Here is a 22,263-nt window from a genome sequence, read left to right on the forward strand (position 1 = left end):
GACACCTGCGTGCGTCTCCTTGGACTGCCTTGCTGCCTCTCTCCCTCTCGTCACCTGTCCTAACCCCTTTATTGCTCCCTAAACTGCTCCTTGGCAACTCTCCACCACGGCTGGGGAGTGGAGGATGGGGAGGGGAGGCACTGTCCCCTTGGGTCTGATGGGTTGGCCCCATGGACGCCATCAGCCAGCTTGGTCATGTTCACTCCACTGCTCACTCACACATTCCACTGCTGCCCTGCCAGCTTGCACAGACTTGCCTTGCCCCTCCCACTGAAATCCCCAAGGCAGTCCTGGGGGTGCCCCAAGGCCCCTCACATTTTCCCCTCACTGACTCAGGAAGTAGTACTGTCTCCACAGCCACAATGGCCTCTCTCCTCTGGTGCCAGGAGGCCTGGTACAAGGTGGGGTTGCTGGCGCAGCTCTGCAGACAGACAGACCTGGGTTGGACTCCAGTCCCACCTTTCACTCACTCAGTTACCTTGGGCAAGTCCCCCCGCCTCTCCAGGCCTCATTTCTCTCCCACGAAGCCAAGAAACTAACACTATTTCTTCAGAGGGCTGTGGTGAGGATGAAAGGAGGGAAGCATGGCCCTTAGCGTGGGGCTTGACACTCAGGAAGGCAGGGGATAAATGTCCCTGGAACCAGGGGTCCTGAGAAAGCTCTCCTTAAAGGGCGGACCTCAGGGGTGACAGCGCTGGGCAGTTGCCTCTTACTGCATGACTTTCCAGGTCCCAGGGAAAGCACAGGGCTTGCAGTAGGCTAAGTGAGCTGAACAAATGGGCCATTTTTTGTGAGCACCCACTCCTCTGGGGAGCACTCACCTGGCTGTAGATCTGGTCCACGCTAGGTCTGTCCTCTGGAGCCTCCTCCCAGCACTGCTTCAGCACTCATGTGGCCTGTGATCAGGGGTCACCAGTGGCCAGCACAGAGGAGGGGGATATGCCACCCTCCTGATGATTTCTGCAACAAACACCATGTGGATGGGCCTGGGGTTCTGGGAAGGGTCATGAAAGGAGCCTGGCCTCAGATCCTGAGAGTGTGGGCAGGGTAGGCTTACAGCAGTGCCAGGTTCTGGGCCTGAGGATATTCCTCAGCTCCTGTGTCCAGGGTATGGCTGGCCAGTGGACGTGGCATTGCTGCTCTCCTGGGTCTACCCTGGGTGTGGCCAAGGAAAGGGTCTCAGACTGGGAGCCAGGAGAACTGCGAGCTGGTTTTGAACTCCGTATCTGCCATCACAATACTAGGGGATGGTGGAGAAGACAATGATCTTTCTGAGCCTCAGTCTCCCCATCTGTGAAATGAGCATATAAATTGCCTTCTTTTTTCTTTTCTGTTTTTTTTTTTTTTTTTTTTTTTTTTTTTGAGACAGAGTTTCGCTCTTGTTGCCCAGGCTAGAGTGCAATGGCGCGATCTTAGCTCACAGCAACCTCCGCCTCCCAGATTCAAGTGATTCTCCTGCCTCAGCCTCCAGGCATGCGCCACCATGCCTGACTAATTTTGTATTTTTAGTAAAGACGGAGTTTTCCATGTTAGTCAGGCTGATCTTGAATAAACTGCCTTCCTGAGAAGAGTGCTGAGGTGGAAGATGATGGATGTTAGGTGCCCGGCATCTGGCAAACTCTCCCCCACACTCAGGCCCCGCAACAACTGCCGCTACTCTGTTGCCAACGACGACCACCAATGATCTTGAAACCCCTGCCACTCAGACACTGGCGTGCCGGTTCCCGGCAGGTGTGAACAACACTGTCTGCTTATCATTATCATCATCATTATGATTCTGTACTCAAGAAAACCTGGCCACGCGTCATCCTGTCTCCACACCAGGCTAAGTCAGTGTTTTAGTTCCGCTGTGACTCTGAGCCTCAATTTCCCCACCTAACAACTGATGGAAATAACCCCTGCCTCGGGGGGCTGCTGGAGAGCCATGGGGAGCCAAGTGATTCTAAAGTAGGCTGGGAGGAAGAGGGGCTGACACCGAGCTCAGGCTCTGGAGTCCACAGATCAGAGCGGGACTTTAGATGACTCATTTACGGTCCACACAAGGCGCATCACCTCTCTGAGCCTCAGCTTCCTCACCTGGAAGATGGGCACAACCACACTATGTACTTGCAAGCGTTGTCACAAGGCAGAGTAGGTTAATCTCCTCCAAGGATGGCCGGGATCCTCCTCTCGTGAGTGAGGGAGGTGGGAGCCCTTGGAGCCAGAGAGGATAAATTTCTTTCTGGGTTTCAGTCCCCTTCCCATCCCTTTTTGGCCTTGTTGGGGATAGTGCAGGAGTCACCATCCCATTCTATAGACAGGGAAACTGAGGCTCCTGGGAGTGAAATCAGGTACCCACATAGGGCCAGTCAAAAGCAGACACTAGACCTGGGCCTGGTTTGCACCCAGCCTGCACGATCTCCTCTGCCCAGAGGTTCCCAGCCTACAGGCGTTAGACCCTGAGGGCCCAAGAGTGGGGGATCTGGGAAGTCATATGTGCTTACAAAGGACTGTGTGCTGATGGAACCAACCATACACCACATGCACACATGTACTGCTGTTTTTCAAAGGTATGCAGATGGCACTGTAATGAATAAAATACAAACCCATGTCAAAGTGTTGCTGATTTCACAGCAGATTTTATCATTGGGTATGTTCTCAGTTAGTGGATATTAGAAGTCAAATAGTAGCATGTGAGGCTCTAACCATTTTTGACATTAAAATGGAGTCCTCACATGTGAACATGCTGGGAACCCCTGCCCCAGGCCAGGCCAGGTCTCATGTTCCCCTCACTGCACCAGGCATACTGTCCACAGCCCAGGCATAGCCATGATTGACGGACAATGCTGAAGGCTGAGGGAGGAGTCTGAGCATCCAGCTCTGGCCAGACCTGGCTGGGCTCTAAGAGGGTGCCCCACAGATGATTCCAAGAGATTTTAGAACACTGAGCTTGGACCAGGGATGTCCACCGAATCCCAGGTCCACAGCTTCCCCTCTGAGAAATCCCTTCCCCTCTCTGAGTCTCAGCCAACTCTAAAAAAGGGGCGATTAGCTACCTCTCAGGGTTGTCAAATGGTATCATGCACATGAAAGTGCCTTGGGAACTGCAAAGTGACCCCCCCCATCCACAGGATCCTAAAGAGATGTTAGAGTCAGGAGGGAACCTGGGACCCCCTTAGCATGCTACTAACATCACCTCCCAGATATTTATTGAGCTCCCACTGCATGCCAGGCGCTTCGTTTACAGCATTTCACTGAATCCTCACAGTTGTTCTGGAAGGCAGACATCATGGTTCCCATTTTACAGATGAGAAGACTGAGGCTTGGAGCCTAAAGGGGATTTACTCAAGGTCATGAGGCAAGTTGGTGTGGAGCTGGGCTTAGGTTGGTGTTCCCTGGAGCCTGTGGCTTGAGCCCTGTACTCCCTCAGGCCAAGGAAAGCACACAGCACGAAGCAGTGGGCCCTAGGCTGACAGCCTCCTCACGGGTGGCCAGAGCATTCCAGGCCTGGGTCCCTGCACCCAAAGCTGGGTGGAGCGAGGCCTGGAGTGCCTTGCACTGGTGGCATGGCTTGCAGATCCCATCTGGCCAGCCCTTCCCTCCTCAGAGGCAGATGATGGGGAGGCAGCCGAGGAATGTTGAACAAATGGTCTGATAAATCCCCCCTTCTTCCCACTCCTCCACCTCATAAATTTGGGTCTGGAATGCTCATTATTCATGGGGCAGTGCTGTGGTGGAGAAAGGCAGTGGGGCTAGGCCTCCTGTGAGTTAAAGATTATCCATTGGGGTAGGATCTGATGGTGAGCTCAGCTCTGTACTGGTCTGCACTGTGGGCCAAGGTACCCAGGTGTCTGTGGAGTGCCAGGTCCCTGGGACTGGGAAGAGGCAGCAGGAGGATGACAGAAAGAGCAGTCTGGGGTCCAGGGAGCCCAGACAGAGAGCGCAGAGGGGAGGAAACGTTTCTGGAGTTGGGCCCTGGCACTGGGGCTGGAAGAGATAAAATGTGTACAGGCCAGGTGATGATGGGGAAGCAGCCAGTGGTTATCCTTGGGAGCCAGAAGTGTGAGGACAGAGATGCTCTGAAGGAGCCTGCCTGGGCAGGTAACGAAGCCCCCCTGGTATTGAGCAGCCTGGCCACATTGGTCATGGGACTGGGGATCTGCCACATTTGTTATTGGATTCCCATTTATAGATGAGAATATTGAGGCTCAGAGAGGGTAAGCGGTTTGCATAAGGTCACAGAGTAAGACAGTGACACAGCTGGAGTAGGGCTGAGCTCTGTGTAGCCTGTGCTGGGCATGGAGGGGAGGTGCAGTCGGGGCACGAGCACCTACAGGCATGGCAGTGACACTGGGGAGGAAGGCAGGGTGGAGATTTTCACCCAGAGCACAACGTCCTTAGCCCCTGGAGTGGGTCAGCTGCTATTCTGGCAGAGTTGCTGAAGGTAGCCCGGCTTAAGTCAAGTTCTCATGGTCAGACTTTAGGCGTGCGTGTCTATGTGGTTATTTTCAGGCCCAGATTTCCTGATTGCCATAGAGTTTCCCACTAGGCCGAGACTCTAGCCAAGGACAGCCAAGGAGGGGGAGGAGGGTGACTACCTTCCACTGGGAATCCTGAGGAGCAGTAGGTTGGGCCCCGAGGCAGCACCTCCTGCAGGATGATGGCAGTGCTGAAGATGTCCCCTGTGAGGGTGCCCCACCCAGGGCACCCAGGCCCCGGCAGCAGCTCTACAATCATAGGGCAGGGCCACGCCACCATCACCTACTGACCATCCAAGCCGGGCCGGGCGCATCTATTCTCCCCAATTCACAGGTAAAGAGCCTACAGCTTGTTCAGAGAGGAGGAGCGATCAACTCAAGGTCACCAATGCCAGAGGACTGGAGATTGCCCTCTCCCCCGACCTTACAAACACCTAGTTAAACAGAGGCCCCAAAACCTACTGGCAGCCCCCTTCGCTGAGCTGACTTGGCCAGGGTTGGGGAGCCTGCTGAGTGTCCAGGGGCTCTGCATAACCATGGTCAGTGACCTTGAGCACAAAGCGTCTGTCCACCACACAGTTTTGGGACTTGAGGCAGCCAGGAGGGAAATGTCAGTGGTGCAGAAACCTCACACCCTAAGATGGACATAATGCGGGTCCATCGGATCTGTAACGAATGAGAGGAAACCTGGTTCTCTCGGAATTCCCAGAGGCCCCAGAAAGCCTTCCTGCCTCCCCGTTTACCTGTGGCCATGCTGTTTGGACATCCCTGGGTTAGACAAAGCTGACAGAGCCCAGCTGTGGGAAATCTGAGCATCTCCTATCTCCCTGTCTTCCCCACTTCCCTGCAGTGCCAGGCCCAGGGAGGGATCTCGGGCAGATCAAATCCAGCAGCAGGGAGGCCTTGAAGGTCCAGTCTAGGTGCAGTTCCTCGTTCCTCATCAGGTTCTCCAGAACCAGAGCACTGACCCCAGGGGTCACGAAAAAGCCCAGTGGCGACGTTCTCACACTGCAGCTCCCACATCTGTCAGGGAAATGGGCACCTTAGCAGCCCCCAGGCGGCCTTCGAGGGCTGGACCAGGTGCATTCCACATCTAGGCCACCTGCACTTAGCACCAAACACAAGGCTAAGCATGGAGAGGCATCAGAAATGTTGAATGAATGGATAGATGGACAGACAGATGGATGAATGGGTGGGTGTTGAGGGATGGATGGAGGATGGATGGATGAATGTATACATGGATAGATGGTGGTGGGTGGTGGATGGATAGATAGATGGATGGGTGGGTGGATGGGTGGGTGGCTAGCTGGTGGGTAGGCAGGTAGATGGGTGGGTGGGTGGTTGATGGGTGGATGGGTGGATGGGTGATGGGTGAATGGGTGGGTGAATGGGTACCTAGTGGGCTGCTGGGTAGATGGGTGGGTGGGTGGATGGATGAGTGAATGGGTGGGTGGCTGGGTGGATGGATGGGTTGGTGGGTGATTGGTCAGTGGGTGGATGGGTGGTTGGTGGGTGGGTGAGTGGTTGGGTAGGTGGATGGGTGGTTTGTGGATGGGTGGTTGCATGGTTGGTGAGTGGGTGGGTAGATGGATGGGTGGATGGGTGGGTGGATGAATGGGTGGATGGATGGATGGGTGAGTGGATGGGTGGTTGGTGAGTGGGTGGTGAATGGGTGAATGAGTCAATAGGTGGATGAATGGCAGATCACTTGAAGCCAGGAGTTCGAGACCAGCCTGGCCAACATGGTGAAACCCTGTCTCTACTAAAAATACAAAAATTAGCTGGGCGTGGTGGTGCACACCCGTAATCCCAGTTACTTGGGAGGCTGAGGTGGGAGGATTGCTTGAGACTGGGAGCTGGAGGTTGTAGTGAGCTGAGATCCAGCCACTGCACTCCAGCCTGGGCGAAAGAGCAAGATCTTGTCTCAAAAAAAAAAAAAAAAAAAAAAATGTACTCACATACGTTGCAAGATGCCCACTGGGAAATGCCTAACTTAACTTCCAGTGTCTTAATCCTTCTGAACTTTATTTCAGACTGTGGTGATATTGGAGATATGAATAAAATTCCCCATGTATCAAAAGCACACCACTTGCCAGGAAGAGTTCTAGGTTATTTCATGTGTTCTCTGCAATCATAATCCCCCAGAAGGTGACTATCACTAGCTCCATTTTACAGGAAAGCTAAGAGTTCTGTGGAGGCAAGATTTCACCCGGATCTTCCTGACTCAAGTCTCATGCTCTTTCTCCATCCCTCAGTGCCTCTCAGGATGGTGACGATCTTGGGGGTGAAAATGCTTTTGTGGTTAGTGATGACAGGTGCTTAGGATCTCCCTGAGGGAGAGGACTTTGTCTCTCTTCTCCACTCTGTATCCCCAAAGCCCAGAACACTGCACATAAGTGCCTGGCACGTAAGTGATGCTCAGTAAACAGCAAATAAAAGAAATGATGGGTTGAGGGAGGGGGCTGCAGGATAAGGTCCCTTCATGATGAGTTACCATGCGAGGGCATTGATGGAGGGCACTGTGCCCTGGTGGTTATGGGGACTGTGGGTTATGGGGTGGTGATGTGGCTTTAAGGATGCTGGCATGGGACAGTGACAGCAATATTGAATTACTGTGATTGAGGCACTGGCAATGGGCAGGATCATGACGGCAAGAATAACTTCCTCTTTGAGACCAATCTGGACCAGTAAGGGTCTCCTGAGCAGCGTCGCTCCCCACCCACCCTCTGTGCCCTCTATAGCCCTGCCTTCCTCAGGAGGCTGAGGCAGCTCGGGCGCACTTCAGGGTCTCAGCCCACTTCACACTTCTTCAGTCACACCCAGTCTCCCTATTCAAGGAAGAGCAAGAGGTTAGCTGCTGCTGCTCCTCAGCTGTGGGACCTCAGGAAAACCCCTCTACCTCTCTCAGCTCAGTTTCTTCCCCATCAACGCATTCCTTCTGTGTGTTCTGAGCCAGGCACAGCCTGGTAAATGGAAACATTTGCTATAACCCAGGCAGAGCCGGGAGCCAGGCTTTTGCTGAAGGATTCCAGTTCCAGTCCTGACACCATCACTTTCCAGCTCTGTGACCTGGGGTGGGTGACTTCAGTTCTCTGAGCTGCAGGTTCCAAATCTGTAAAGTGAGGATGATAGCGCCCACCCACATCTCAGGGGCTGACTGAGATGGTGGGTGTCAAGCATGCTGGCTCCTGGTCTACAGATCAGCTTTGCCCTGCAGGCCTCAGGCCCTCATGACACCCCTAGCTCTGTGAACTGCTTGGGTGGGGAGCTCTGTGACCCAGGGATTCATGGGGAGGAGAGAAGGGCCGATGGGAGAGGAGGGGTCTCAGGTGGGGGCTCTACCCTTGCCTTGGCCTGGCCCAAAGCTAGCTATAACCCTGGCCTTCTCTCTTCCATCACCGATGGGTTTTGCCTTCTCAGCCTCACCTACAGCCCGTCAGCCAACTCAGAGAAGCAGACAAAACACTCTTTGTCACCATTAAAGCCTCCTTCCAGCAGAAAAGGAAAAAAGATGGAATTCCCTCAGGGGACAGGTAGAAAAGAAAGAGCAAGCAGCTCATGTTGCTTCTGTAGAAACAACTAGCCTGGCTCATCTACCGTGAGAGTCTTGGTGTCGGTGAATCGTAGCATTCATGAATTGTTGAACTTCAGAATGACAGCACCTGAGAAATGGTGGCATCCCCAGCATCCTGAGATCTCGCTGAGCTCACCTTTGACTGCCCAGCCTCCCCGCCAGCTGGCGACCCCGGCTCTGCCTGAGACTATTCTGGGTTGGGTGCTGCCCCCACACATCAGGGCCTGGGAGACCCAGGATCTCACCTTACCTAAGCAGACAGGAGGGTGAACTAGGCTGGCCTTGGTCCCTAAGAGAGGCCCTGGGGTGAACAGCATTGGCAGCACCAAGGGCCAAGTGCCTGGGACCTGGTTGTTCCTTCAGGTCAGATCATGAACCATGCTGGGCCAGGAGTTGGGGTCCTACTTCCCACTCCGAGCCCTGCTGCCAATTTGCCAAGTGACCCAGGAAAGGCACTGCTCCTATCTGGGCCTCAGTTTCTCAGTCTGTAACAGAAGTAGGCCATACAGAGGCTCCCTCGGCTTCTCCCAAACTGACTGCCTAGGCCTGGGCATGGGGATGGCAGAGGCCCTCGCTTGGTACAGGGCCACACTGGTGGGTTCCTGGGGGGCTGGCAGACTCTTTGCTGACCCCTGGGCCACTGATCTCAGGCTCCCACCATCTGCCACACTTCCCCGTTCATCATTCACATGCAGCCTCTGGAGGGGGCAGGCGTGATGAGGAACGCAGACTGGGCCTCTGTCTACTGTCCGCTCAACTCAGCCCCGGCCCTACCCACCCATCTGTTCAGGGGTGGATGGATGAAGGTGAGCTCCTGGGCTGTCAGCAGGATCTGGTGGGGGCCCGCACCAGCTGCAGCTGCTGGATGCCCAATCTGGAGGCGAGAGAGGGGGCAGGGCAGTGGGAGTGATGCCATCGCCCCTCCCAGCGTCAGTCTGGCCTCTGACTCAGAGCCGTCACGTTTTCTCTCCCTGTTTCCATTTCTGTCTCCCTGTCAGTCCCAGCCGGGCTGGGAGGGCACTGAACATTGTCTCCACGCAGCCCCTCTGCCTCGGGCTCGGGTCTGGAACCCCTGGGCCTGATGCATCTGCTGGTCCCCGGTTGCACCGTTCCCAAGTTGCCAAGAGTCCTCATGCAGCAGCCAGAGAGGGCAGGGGGTGGAAGGCTGCCCTTTTCCAGATATGCCTGAGACTCGGGGATGGTCTGGATTCAGGGACACAGAGGAATGTAGAGCCCAGGGAGAATTGTTTTCAAAGCTGGAGGGCCCCTGGGAGTCATTCTGGCCAACCCCCTCACTGTACAGACGGGGAGCCTAAAGCTCAGGGTGTGGAGCACATCCAGGGCCATGGGCTTCTTCCTCAAGTCTCAAACGGATCTTCTCAGGAGGCAGCCAGGGCCTTGACAAGTCCCATTTTACTTACAATAAGTTCAGACTCCTTGTGGCCCATAAAGCCTCACCTGCTCAGGCCCCAAGCTCATCTCAAATTCCTGTCTCATCGCCCATGACACCTCAGCCACTCCACACTCCCTCCTTCCTTTTCCTCCATCAACTGGAGCTCGCTCTGCCTCAGGCCCTTTGCACTTGCTGCTTCCCCTGACTGGTTGCTCTTCATCCAGATCCTCATCTAGCTGCTTCCTTACCATTTGGAGCTCAGCTCAAGTGCCACCCCTCAAGTGCGCTTCCCTGCCCATCTAGCTCTTGTTGGCCACTGCTCCATCCCACTCCTCTATCACTGTATCCTGTTCTGTTTTCTCGGTGGCATTATCACTATGTGAATTTAGTTATCTGGTTATTTGGTTATTGCCTGCTGTCTCCCCCTAACAGAATAGAAACTCCTTAAAGGCCAGGTCTGTCTTGTTCGCCACTGTCTTCCTGACACCAGACGTAGTGGCACATGAGAAGGACTCAATCCACATCCGTCAGATGGATGACTGCCTGAATGGCCGCCATCAGCACCCACATCCCTGTCACCTCCTCCAGGCACTACTGTCTTCTTAACACCAAGAAGCGGGCATCCCCAGGAGACCCAAGTTCACTGAGTCCTGTAAGCCAAGCCAGGCAAGCAGCTGTGTCCCCCACCACTAACACTTCAGATTCACAGCAATGACTAGAGGAAATCCTCCCCTCTCTCCCACTGGGAAAGTGTGCGCTCCCAACACTTTCCCCTTCTGATCGCTGTCATTTGCTAGAGAGATGCAGAGCCAGGAGAGAAGAAATGCAGGCAAAAGAAAGAGCAGCTGGGCCAGAAATGAGAATTTCAGGGACTGAGAGAGCTGGAGATAGATAAATAGAAGCAGAAGAGACACAGAGGAGCACTGGCAAGGCAGGCCAAAAAGGTGAGTGATAGGGAAGAACAGAGACAGACAGAGACGTGCGGGAGTCCCCCCTTATCTGCAATTCCCCTTTCCGTGGTTGCAGCTACCCACAGTCAATCAGGGTCTCAAAATACTAAGATATTTTGAAAGAGGCAGAAAGACCACATCCACTAACTTGTATTACAGTATATTGTTATAATTGTTCTATTTTATTATTTAGTTATTGTTGTTAATGTCTTACCATGCCTAATTTATAAATTAGACTTTATTATAGGTATGTGGGTATAGGAAACGCAGCATATATAGAGTTTGGTACCATCCACGGCATCAGGCATCCGTTGGGGGTCTGGGAACATGTTCCCATTGGATAAGGGGGACTACTGCAGACATACACATATACATACATAAGCCACCTCATGGTAAAAGCCATATACATATACAAGAAGGAGAAAGAGATTGACCATACCCAGGGACTAGGCAGAGAGATGCTTTGTCCAAAACAGGCCATGTGCCCATGGTGGAGATGGGCCTGAGCGCATGCACCCCTGCTCCTGGGCCCGCACTCAAGGCATACAGGGGTCTGCACTTGGAGCATATCCACCTGCTCTGGTCCCAGGTGGGCAGCTGCCTCTCCATCGGGCCAGGCAGCAGCAAAGGCCTTGTCTATGGGGCCAGACTCTAGGCTGAAGGGTGAGCATTGCATCAAAGGCCTCCCGCAGGGGCCCACCAGTGCTGAGAGACAGGTAGGAGTGGTTGCAGTCAGGCAGGGAGAAGAGCAGCGTGTCGTAGGGCAGGAAGACCAATCTCCCATCCATCAGGCCCTCAGCCCAGGCACGGCTCAGCAGGGTGGTCATCTCCAAGCCCACTAGCACTGCCAAGTGCATCCAAGCACCACAACTGGGGACAGAGATGGCAGAGTCACCTTTGCAGGCCCAGTTCCACTGTGGTCTGCCCTGAAGCCCACAGTTCTCTAGCCCTGGAGAGCTGCTCAGAACTCCTAGGCACCCGCTCTGCTGCCACCCCACCCCCACCCCCACTGGTCTAGCAAAGGTAGAATTTCCCTTTAATCTGCCCCATAACAATAACAGCCAAGGCCACCAAATCTGAGTTTGATCTGATGAAAAATATCCCTTTAATGGAGGATAGATTTGTATTAATATGGCCCTCCTGGCCTGTCTGCCCAATCATTTTGACCAACGTCCTGCCCTACCCAACCCCATTGCCCCTGACAATTGCTAATACGTATTGATGGTTTTTTCTTTCTTTCTTTTTCTGAGACAGGGTCTTGCTCTGTTGCCCAGGCTGGAGTGCAGTGGTGCAATCATGTCTCACTGCAGCCTCACATTTCTGGGTTTAAGCAATCCTTCCACTTCAGCCTCCAAGAGAGCTGGGATTACAGGTATGAGCCACCATACTTGGCTGTTGACAGCTTTCTCTGTGTTGTCCTAAAGAACCTTCTCAAACATTTTGTCATTCAGTGTTACAACAGCACTAAGAAGCATGTTGACCATTATCTCTGTTTTTCTAGAGGAGCAGTTGGGGAGTTGCCCAGGACTCATAACCACCACAGGGGTACAGCTAGAATTTGAACCCAGGCAGGTTGGCTCCCAGCTTATAATCCTTTTTTGTTCTTTTTTAAAGAATTATTTTAAATTGAGATACTCACATATCATAAAATTCATTCTTTTAAAAATGTACAATTAAGTGGTTTTAGTATATTCACCAAGTTATGTAACCATTAATGCCATTTACTTATAGAACACTTTTATCGTCCCCAAAATAAATCCATTAGCAGTTACTCCCCATTCCTCCCTTCCTCAACCCCAGTCAACCATGAATCTGCTTTTTGTCTCTGTGGATTTGCTTATTCTGGACATGTCATACAAATGCACATAATACATGGTACTTTGTGTGTGGCTTCTTTTTTTTTTTTTTTTTTTTGACAGGGTCTCACTCTGTCGTCCAGGCGGGAGTGCAGTGGCACGATCTCAGCTCACTGCATATCTGCCTCCTGGGTTCAAGAGATTCTCCTGCCTCAGCCTCCTGAGTAGCTGGGATTACAGGCGCCTGCCACCACACCTGGCTAATTTTTGTATTCCAGCTAATTTTTGTATTTTTAGTAGAGATGGAGTTTTACCACGTTGGTCAGACTGGTCTCGAACTCCTGACCTCGTGATCCACACCCCCTTCCCGGGCCTCCCAAAGTGCTGGGATTACAGGCGTGAGCCACTGTGCCTGGCTTGTGTCTGGCTTCCCTGACTTAGAGTAATGCTTTCCAGGTTCGTCCTTATTGCAGCATACCTCAGTACTTCATTCCTTTTCGTGACTGTGTAATACTCACTGTATGATAGACCGCATTTTGCTTATCATCATCCACTTTCAATCTTAACCTTGGTCCTGGGTGGCTCCTTAAGGTCTAAGTAGACACGGATACATTCATCTCTACCTTAGTAAGAGAAGCAGCCCCGAATAATAAAGCTGCCAATTTCACCCCCAGGCACCAGGACAGAAGGGAGCCCTTGCCAAGGTCGGGGTCCACAATGGACTTCCTTTGCATCTTTTCCGTCTTCCCCACTTGGGTCCTGACCAGCATGGCAATGGCAGCCACAAAAGGGCCACCACTTGTTTGGGATGTGGCCTGGGTTCCCACTACACTCTCTTTCTGCAGAAAACCCAGGAAGGCTGAGGGTCTCCTTGCTGGAGCCTGAAGACCCCTCATCACATGGACTTCAGAGCCTGGAGTCCTGGCTTCAGCTGAGCCTCTGGGGGCCCGTACTGTGGGGGCCACAAGTCCACTCCTCCATGTCTTAGATAGTGCTGGAGGTCCTCAAAGAGAGGCCCACCAGGACTGAGTGGAAACAGAAGCCAGGTCTTTGTGCCATCTGCTCTGCTGGGCCAACTTCCCAAAACGCCCTTTCTCTTAAGGGTTGGAAGCGCTGTTCTGTGTTTGGCCACGCGGGGGAGCTGCTCCACCCAACTCGGAAGTAAGCCACCACACGGGAAACGCCAGCGCGGGCTGCAAGCTGTGCCGCTGTGTGAAGGCACGGTCCTGAGCCCGCTGTCTGCAGTAGATCAGCCTCGTGCCATTAATGAAGAAACCATAGCACAGAGAGGTCTGGTGACTTGCCTGAGGTCACATGGGTGCGAGATGGGGTGGAGGGGGCGGCAGTGGGACTCCCCTCAATCTGACTCCAGAGAGTGTGCCCCTCACCCCTCTACCTCCTGGCTCCTGAGAGCCAGCACTGTGGCTGGAGCTCAATCCCCTGCAGCAGGGGTGGAGAAGGAGTCTGAGGGTCTCCCCACCCCCTGCTGCCAGGCTCTGGCCATGCAGAGCCAAACTGTTGATGTTCTCCCAGTCCTGCTGGCATGCTACCTCCACGCCTTTGCACTAGCTGGAGTGTGTTCTGCCTGGAATGCCTTTCCCTGTCAGCTCCACTCCAAAATCAATTTCTCATTGTCAGGCCCTGTCCAGTGTCACCTCTTCTGTGAAGCCCTCCACATCTCCAAACAGATCCGCAGCTCCAGCCTCTTGGCTCTCCTTTGCCCGGCATACACATACACACCTGTCTCCGACCACACTCAGGTTCCTCGTGGCTGGAGCCCAGCCGGATCCTCCCCGTGTCCCCAGAGTACAGCCAGGGTCAGGCAGACTGTGCCCCACAGTGAGAAATACATTTTACCCTGGTAGACTCACGAGGCTGAATGTATAGAACTTGAGTACCCTGAAAGGACATCTCTCAGAACCACTTACCCTTGCTATCTGCAGTGCAGTCTCATAGCTACTACTGTTCTTCCTATCTATTTTAGCTTATTCTGCTCAATTCTATTCTTCTCTTTTTCTATTCCACTCTCTTTCTTTTCTTTCCTTTTCTTTCTTCTCGAGATGGAGTTTCGCTCTTGTCGCCCAGGCTGGAGTGCAATGGCGCCATCTCAGCTTACTGCTATCTTCACCTCCCGGGTAAACAATTCTCCTGCCTCAGCCTCCTGAGTAGCTGAGACTATAGGCACACACTGCCACATCCAGAGGCCCTGAGAAGGACTTTTTACTCCCTTTTACAGAGGAGGAAACTGTGGCTCTGGGTGGGACAGTGACTTGTCCAAGGTCTCACCAAAACTTAGGACTGAACTTGAACCAGAGCTTGGCTTCCTGCCTCCTAGTTGAAGACAAAAATCACCTCTTTTTATTGACACCTGGAACATCAGAGCTGAAGGATCCTTGGAGATACAAACATCTAAATCAATTCATCTGTGTACAGACAGAGAGACAGGAACAGAAAGGAGTGTGGGTAGCCCTCAGTCCCATAAAGCTGCAGCAGGCTCCCCTGGCCTGAGGTCTTGCTGGCCATGCTCAGTATCCCTAGAACTCTGCAGTGGATGGCCTGCAGGGGCTCACAGAGGGCTAAAGATCTTAGCAGGCCAGCACTGGGTCAAGGCAGGAGCTAGCTTTTAATCCCAGTTCTGTCGCTGATTTATGAGACAGAGTCTACAACCCTTTCTGTGCCTCAGTTTTCCCAGCTGTACAGGGAGAACTTGGCTTAGACATTTAGATTTCCAAAGATCATTCAGCTCTGATGTTCTACATGTTGACAAAAATCCAGAGATGGGTGGTTTTTGTCTCTAAAGCTGGCTGCATCTCCTCTTCCAACCCTTCTTCCAAGAGTGTGTGAGCCTCTAGTGCCTCCACCTCTGGGCACAATAGACTTATGTGCCATCCTCCTGGGGAGAGACCATTTGTATTTTTAGACTCAGGGAGATGGGCCCCAAAGATTAGCCACAGACTGCTTGGCTCATAGAGCCAAGCTCCTGGAGTTAGTCAACTCCACAGCCCCATAATCCCCAAAAGCTGAAGATACCTTTAGCTGCACTAACAGATAAATGACCAAAATAGGGAAGTTACAGGAACCTGGGGAAGGGGGATGGGGGATTCCTGTCATAGTCAGGGGAGGGGGATGGGGGATTCCTGTCATAGCCCCTGCAGTGAAGGGTCATCCTCCTGTCCCCCAACCTAGTGCCTCTTACCTTCTTCCAGAGCAAGCTCCCCACAGACTGACCTGCCATTCTGTGTTATTGGAGTCGACTCATTGCCTTTTGGTAGGCCCTAAAGTTCCTGCAACAGGATCCCCAGATGTCAAGCTCTCAGAGTAGACTCTGGCCTCAGGGGTGCCTTTCCCCCAATAGCTTGTACGATCACCACTCTTCTGCCTGTCCCTTTCTGACCCTGTTCCCTGGGAAGAGCCTCCTACATGGCTCATTCCCTACCTGTCCCTCTCAGGAGCCTGAAGAAGCCACTTGGAAAATCAGATCTGTTCAGACCCCAGTGCTCTGGGGAGCCACAAGCAGGAAGGAAAGAGGGAATAAAGTAAAGAGAGACACATGGGGGGATGGAGAAAGAGAGGGGAGGTCTTCAGCACTCCGGACAGCTCCAGACCTGGTTGGGGGTGGCTCCTAGGGGGAAGGATGGGCAAGCACTAAAGAAACCCTTATTTTATTTGAACCTCTGCCGTGTGCCAGTCCCTGTGCTAGGCACCATTCACACAACCCATGGAGACAGGTATTACTATTAGCCTCACCTTATAAAGTATGGCCCAGAGAAGTTAGGTGATTTGACCAAGGGCACAGAGCTGGTAAGTGGCAGGGCTGACTGTAGGTCTGGGCTTTGCTCATGGATACAATGTGTAATGACCAAGTCAGGGTAACTGGAATATCCATCACCTCAAACATTCATCTTTTCTTTGTGTTGTGAACATTACAATTCTTCTCTCTAGCTATTTTGAAATACATAATAAATTACTGTTAACTATAATTTCTCTACTGCACTATCGAACACTAGAACTTATTCCTTCTACGTAGCTGTATTTGTGTACCCTTTAACCAATTTCTCTTCATTCCCCTTCTCCCCACTTCCATTTCCAGCCTCTGGTAACCATCATTCTACCTTCTACCTCCATGAGATCCACTTTTTAAGCTCCCACGTATGAGTGAGAACATGCAATATTTGTCTTTCTGTGCTGGACTTATTTCACTTCACATAGTGAAATAGTGGCCAGAAGGGAGGCCACTCCCTTCTGGGGTGAACACTTAGGTGGAGATAGAGACCTCAGTCCATGGGCTCCAGGCCTCCTCTTCCACTGGCTTTCTCCTACCTAGGTGAAGTTAGCTTTTACTAGGTGCACTCAGCATCCACTCTGTGCTAGGGGTTATGCATACCCCATCTCATTTAACCTTTACAGCAGCCTTGTGAAGCAATTACTGTGTTTCACTTTCTTCATGTCACTTTATTCGTTCAACAAATGTTTACTGAGCGTCCTCATCATGGTTCTGCCAAGGGGCCAGCCTTCCCTCCACCCCACCTCCCACCCCTAATTCCTGTTGTTTCCCTCTTGCTCCCTTCCATGTTTCACGCACTGTTCTAAACGCTTGAGCTACATCAACAAACAAACAAATCTAAAAAAACAAAAAAATATTTTTCCCCCTCACAGAACTTACTTTCTAGCAGGGATAGGGAAAGGTATGTTAGTAAACAAATAATAAACATAATAAGTAAGCAGAAGTATTTTTGGTGTTTGAAAGTGATAGGTGTCGGCCGGGCGCGGTGGCTCAAGCCTGTAATCCCAGCACTTTGGGAGGCCGAGACGGGCGGATCACGAGGTCAGGAGATCGAGACCATCCTGGCTAACACGGTGAAACCCCGTCTCTACTAAAAAATACAAAAAAACTAGCCAGACGAGGTGGTGGGCACCTGTAGTCCCAGCTACTGGGAGGCTGAGGCAGGAGAATGGCATAAACCCGGGAGGCGGAGCTTGCAGTGAGCTGAGATCCGGCCACTGCACTCCAGCCCGGGCGACAGAGCGAAACTCCGTCTCAAAAAAAAAAAAAAAAAAAAAGAAAGTGATAGGTGCTATTCAAAAAAGAAGGGTAATAATGCCATGTTATAACTTTGTGGAAGTGTTTTTCGTATTGCTACACAATTGTTATAATTTCAGTGGGCAAAGGACACATTGAATGGATGTGCCATTGGTTAGTATGGATGGAAGGATCTGAAGCCTCTTCAGACCAATAAAGTCTGGTCTTTATTGGGTTTCCCCATTTATCATTGACCAGGACTGGACAAGGGAGTATTAAATGGCTCCCCAGTTAGTATATGGGGTTCTGGTCATGGTCCTGCCTGTCCCCATTGTGAGGCAACAACCCCATTTCCTTGTGATAATTGGAATTGATTACTTGGGCTTACGCAGTAATTCCCTTCTCTGTCTGTTGATTCAAAGTCCTGAGGAGCCCAAAATGTCCAAGCAATAGTTTCAGTTTTCATTTCATTGGAAAAATTACTACATTCTCTGGAGGGAGTGTTTCTCCCCTGGGAACTAGGTGCTCCAAACCACTGAATCCAAGGCCATGGGCACAGGCAGGAAACGTTCTTCTGGTGAGTTCGTAGGTAATGGTGAAAGAGGCCACTCCTATCTTTATTCCTTGGTTCCCAGCCCATCCATTCTGACTGTAGGAAGATGGCCCACTTTACCCCCTAGTATAAGGCATATACTGCATCTTGGAAGCACAGGATGCCATCCCCTAGACCATTTGGCAACTGAGCTATTGCCTGATGGACCATTCCACATTTCTGTCAAGCCAGATGCTTCTGGATGATAGGAGATGAGCTCACTGCTTCAGTTCCTTTGCAGTAAAATGCTTCCCCTGGTCAGAGACAATGTTGTGTAGGACAACATAGTAACATATAGGGCACTCTTATAAGACTATGAATGATGGTACTGGCAAAAGCATTGTAGGCAAGAAAAGCAACTCTATACACAGTTATATTTCTATCTCTACAAGTAGAAAGAAAGGCATTGCTGCTTCTATGAAGGCAGAGCTCTCATATAATCAAACTGTCACCAAGTAACCAGCTGACCCCCCAGGGAAGTGGTGCCAGTTTTTGGGCTTAGCAGTGGCCTCTGCTATCTGCAGGTTGGGCACTCAGCTGTGGAAGTAACTAGATGGGCCTTGGTGAGTACAAGCCCATGTTGTTGAACCAATGCAAGTCTCCATTCTGACTGCCACGGCCACATGGCCATTGAGTAAGCACTGGAGGAGCTATGGAAAGAAGCTGACTGATAGCCACAAGTCATCCTGTCCACCTAATCTTGAGGATTTCTGTCATAGATGCCCACTGGTGGGGCATTCATGTGAAGCATGTGTATCTTCACACCTGTGACTGCTCTGAGAGGCCTGACCACATACCTCATTGACACCAATTTCTAATTTTGTTTATAGCAAGACTATGGCCATCCAGACAGCCCATTGTCAACTGCCCATGAATCAAAGTAAATAAGTACCACTGGCCCTCTCTCTTTCAGCACAAAATGGACAACTAGCTGTGCCCCCCCCCGAAATCCTGCCCAAGAGGCTTTCCTTCTGCCACTTGTATGTCAGGACCAGCCTTGATTGGAGTGGTAATACAGCTGCCATCCATTTCTGGCTGGTACCAGCATACTGTGATATCCACCTGTGAACCAGACCTACACTTCTTCCTCCTCTACCAACTGCTGATGAGAAACTCCCCATGTATGGTTTTGGTATCAGGTATCAGTTGAGGGAGAAGTGGCAAAAAATAAGAGATGGTACTATGGCAGTCTGGGCCATCTGCTTGGCGACATAGAAGGCTTCTATGCGTGGCCAATCTTCTGATCCAGTGAATCAGATAGCCCCTGATTCAGTGGTCAATTCTGGTAGAACAGTCATTCAGTATTCATCGTCGTAGCTGGTCTCCACCAGGAGTAGGAGCAAGTCAGAACTGCTTTTCAAGTGGATGAAAGTTGTCCACAAAAAAATAATATATATGGCTTTATGCCCAAAGCCTAGCAGTCTATGCTGTGATTCTCCGGTTGGAAGTTGAAGAGGCTCCATGTTGCATCTCTGTCTGCCACAGATACCATGGGGTCTGTTGGGTCATAAGGTTCGGTGGCAGGGCAACTTGCACAAATCTGCTGTTTAGCCCTGGGATCTACTGAAAACTGGCAGCTTTCTGGGCTACCTGTTAAATAGATCAAGACAACACTCCCAAATGTGGCATAAAAGTATGGCAAAAACCGCAATTGCCTTTGCACCAACCTAATACATTGCTTCTAGAATCCAAACGGGCTTACCAAGCACTATGTCCCCTTCTATGTGATGTTTGGTACAACATGCCACAACTTGCCTCTCGCGTTAGAAAAGGCATTCCACTGGGTCCCTAGGAACTTCACCAATATGACAGCCCCCTGAATTTTTGCAAGGTGTACCTCCTTCTCTCTGGCATGTATCACTAGGATATTTAAAATACTGGCTACCTCCTAAACACCAGATCCAATTAGCAAAATGATATCAATATAATGAACCAGCATGATGTTCTGTGGAATACTGAGCTGATCCAAGGTCCCTTTGAGCTCTATTATGATAGCAAACTAGAGACGTAACATAGCTCTGGGAACAAAACAATAAATAAAGGCATCCTGCTGTCCTGCAAACCTCTTTTTCCTTACTGATAGGAATGGAAAAGAAAATATTTGCCAGGCTAATGGCTGCATACCAGGTGTCAAGGGCTGTACTGACTTGATCCAAAAGACAGCTGGAACAGCAGCTCCGCTTGGCATCCCTTACTAATGATTAATAAGTTTGTGATAATATACTATTATTCTCTAGGACCCAGCTGGTCTTTGCACCAGTCAGAGTGCAATTTAAATGGGAGTGTGATAGGAATGACCACCCCGGCTTCTCTCAAGTCTGTGATGCAGACACTAATTTCTGCAGTTCCCCGAGGGGGATTGCTTTTGCTGTATTCACTGGGTGGGGGGAAGCTGGGTAGGGAGCTCAACACTTTTCCCCATGGAACCCCAAATCCCCAGGCCAGGGAACAAATCGAGGGATTCTGTTAGTGGTTATATATGTCTACTCCCATCATTCATTCTGAAACTGGGGAGACAACCACAGAATGCAGGCATGATCCCACCGGACCTTCCATTAGAAGGTCTCAGGCCAAGATCGCATGTGTTCCCTGACCTTGCTATTCTTTACCAGTGGCCCTCGGGGCATTTTGGTTCTTAAGGAAAGAGTGGCCCACTGGCCTAGTCTCTAGTAACCTTCTGGATGGGCTGAATCCCTCCTCAGAGAACAGTCACCTTGGTTCATACCACAGGTCCTCCTTGGAGGAAGAGTCGTGATCTATAATTTCCTCATAGGAACCCAGATTCCCCTCAGTCAAGGACTCTGAGTCTGTGGACAGCTCAGTCTGGGAACCTGGTAAGAGGCAATACCTTCTACTATAATGACTGAAGGTGGGTTTCCATCTAGCACACTTTGAAGTTTTCTTTCCATGTGTGTCAAGCACATATATGTGCCCCTCCTTTAGTGTAAGAGACTGTGAGGAGGGAGGTGTTACAACACTGCAGCCTTTAGCTGAATCCTGGACTTGGTGCCCTGTTATACCTTCCTTCCCTGCACCCACACGACATGAGGTACTCCTTCAAGCTGTCGTGGAAGCCTTCTGATGGTCACATGTTCTCAGTTGTATGGTCATAATTTTAAATTTCACATTTCATATACACATGGCTGTGAGAAACAGCCAGGTTGCTTATCTTATCTGATTCTAAGAAACAAAACAAAATAAAAGAAAAGAAGTAGCCAGGAGCTTCCACCATGTTCATAAGCAGTCTCATTGCCACCCGGCTAAGTGCCACAGCTGCCTCATGGCCCGAAGTCTGGCTTCTGACCTGCACTTCAGCCCTTGCTCCCACCAGTAATAACTTGCTTGCATCCTATTTCTCCCAGCAAGGAGATAAACCCTGTGTTGCACAAATACAGAACCAACCCAACTCCAGAATCCTGTTTGAAGGGTCTGCTTCCTAGGGCCACTTCTGGTATCAGTCCATAGCTGCTCGCCAGGCGCATAGGAGAAGAAGGCATATCAGGCAGCAGGACCAGCATTAGCCAGTGTCTGGAGACACAGGGGCATGGAGAATGCCAGGAAGAGCAAATGCTTGGTTTCCTGAGGCTGGGACATGGCAGGAAATGACGCTGGAGGGGTTGGCAGGGGCCAGATAAAAAAGGGCCTTAAATACCAGGCTTGAGAGTTTAAATTTTACCCTAAAGAGAAGGAGCAGGTAGCAGGAGGCTCTGGAGAGTTCATGGCTTCATCTGCATTTTTGAGATGTTACTATTGGTGTCTTCACTTCACAGATGAGGAAACTGAGACTCAAGGTAGATGAGTAACTTATACAAGGTGACATCGCTTGTGCAAGTCATGTGACATACACCCTAGAAGCATCTTGTCTCTTTGAATTCCTGGAGAGAGCAGCAGAGTATGGTGTCATGCTCTAGTTATCTAATGATGGGAAACTACCTCAAACTTAAAGGCTTAGCACATTGACAATTGTTGATTTTGCTCATGAATCAACAATTTGGGCAGGGATTGACAAGGAAGCTTTGTCTCTATGCCATACAGCATCAGCTGGGGCCGCTTGCCCAAAGCAACTTGTAGAGTGCGGGGCATGGCTAGGACCAGGAGGCAAATCCCAGGAATTGGGGGAAGGCTGGCCACCAGCTCCTAGGTCCTGGCAGAGACTGAGTCACAGGCAGAGGGCCATTGCTCTGGTGAGTGTTACCGGGAGACAGGATTGTCCTGGCTGGTGGGGTAGTAAAGGTCCATCAAGGGTGTTAAAGGCCACTCCATCTGTTCCCCAGGAAAATGGAAGTCCTTCGCCAAGGAAAGAGTTTTAAGTGGCCTCTATGCCACCGCTGAGACAGGACAGCAGGTCCCTGTGGTATCTCCACTCAAGCTTGCACACGTCCACTGCTGAGTCATTCACTGCTCCCTGCTGTGGAGCACTTGGTCTGCAGGCTTCTGTCTTTGGAGCTGGGAAACTGGCCTCACTCCACCCTCCACACTCT

The 22,263-nt window shown here is 51.2% G+C and overlaps 1 pseudogene across 1 annotated transcript in view; it reads right to left on the minus strand.

Annotated features, from left to right (window-relative positions):
* Positions 1-22,021, minus strand: part of LOC117081342 — a 57,290-nt pseudogene extending 35,269 nt beyond the window's left edge. Inside the window, exons 1-9 of the transcript XR_004436150.1 lie at positions 21,978-22,021; positions 11,025-11,244; positions 8,810-8,905; positions 8,607-8,729; positions 7,170-7,285; positions 5,334-5,459; positions 4,939-5,093; positions 4,578-4,733; positions 822-960 (exon numbers count right to left, since the gene is read on the minus strand). The product of XR_004436150.1 is annotated as a guanylate cyclase 2D-like (transcript). The remainder of the gene's footprint in view (positions 1-821; positions 961-4,577; positions 4,734-4,938; positions 5,094-5,333; positions 5,460-7,169; positions 7,286-8,606; positions 8,730-8,809; positions 8,906-11,024; positions 11,245-21,977) is intronic.
* Positions 22,022-22,263: the final 242 nt, after the last annotated feature.

This window comes from Trachypithecus francoisi, unplaced genomic scaffold, assembly GCF_009764315.1.
Source record: "Trachypithecus francoisi isolate TF-2019V2 unplaced genomic scaffold, Tfra_2.0 Lachesis_group8, whole genome shotgun sequence".
Lineage (NCBI taxonomy): Eukaryota > Metazoa > Chordata > Mammalia > Primates > Cercopithecidae > Trachypithecus > Trachypithecus francoisi.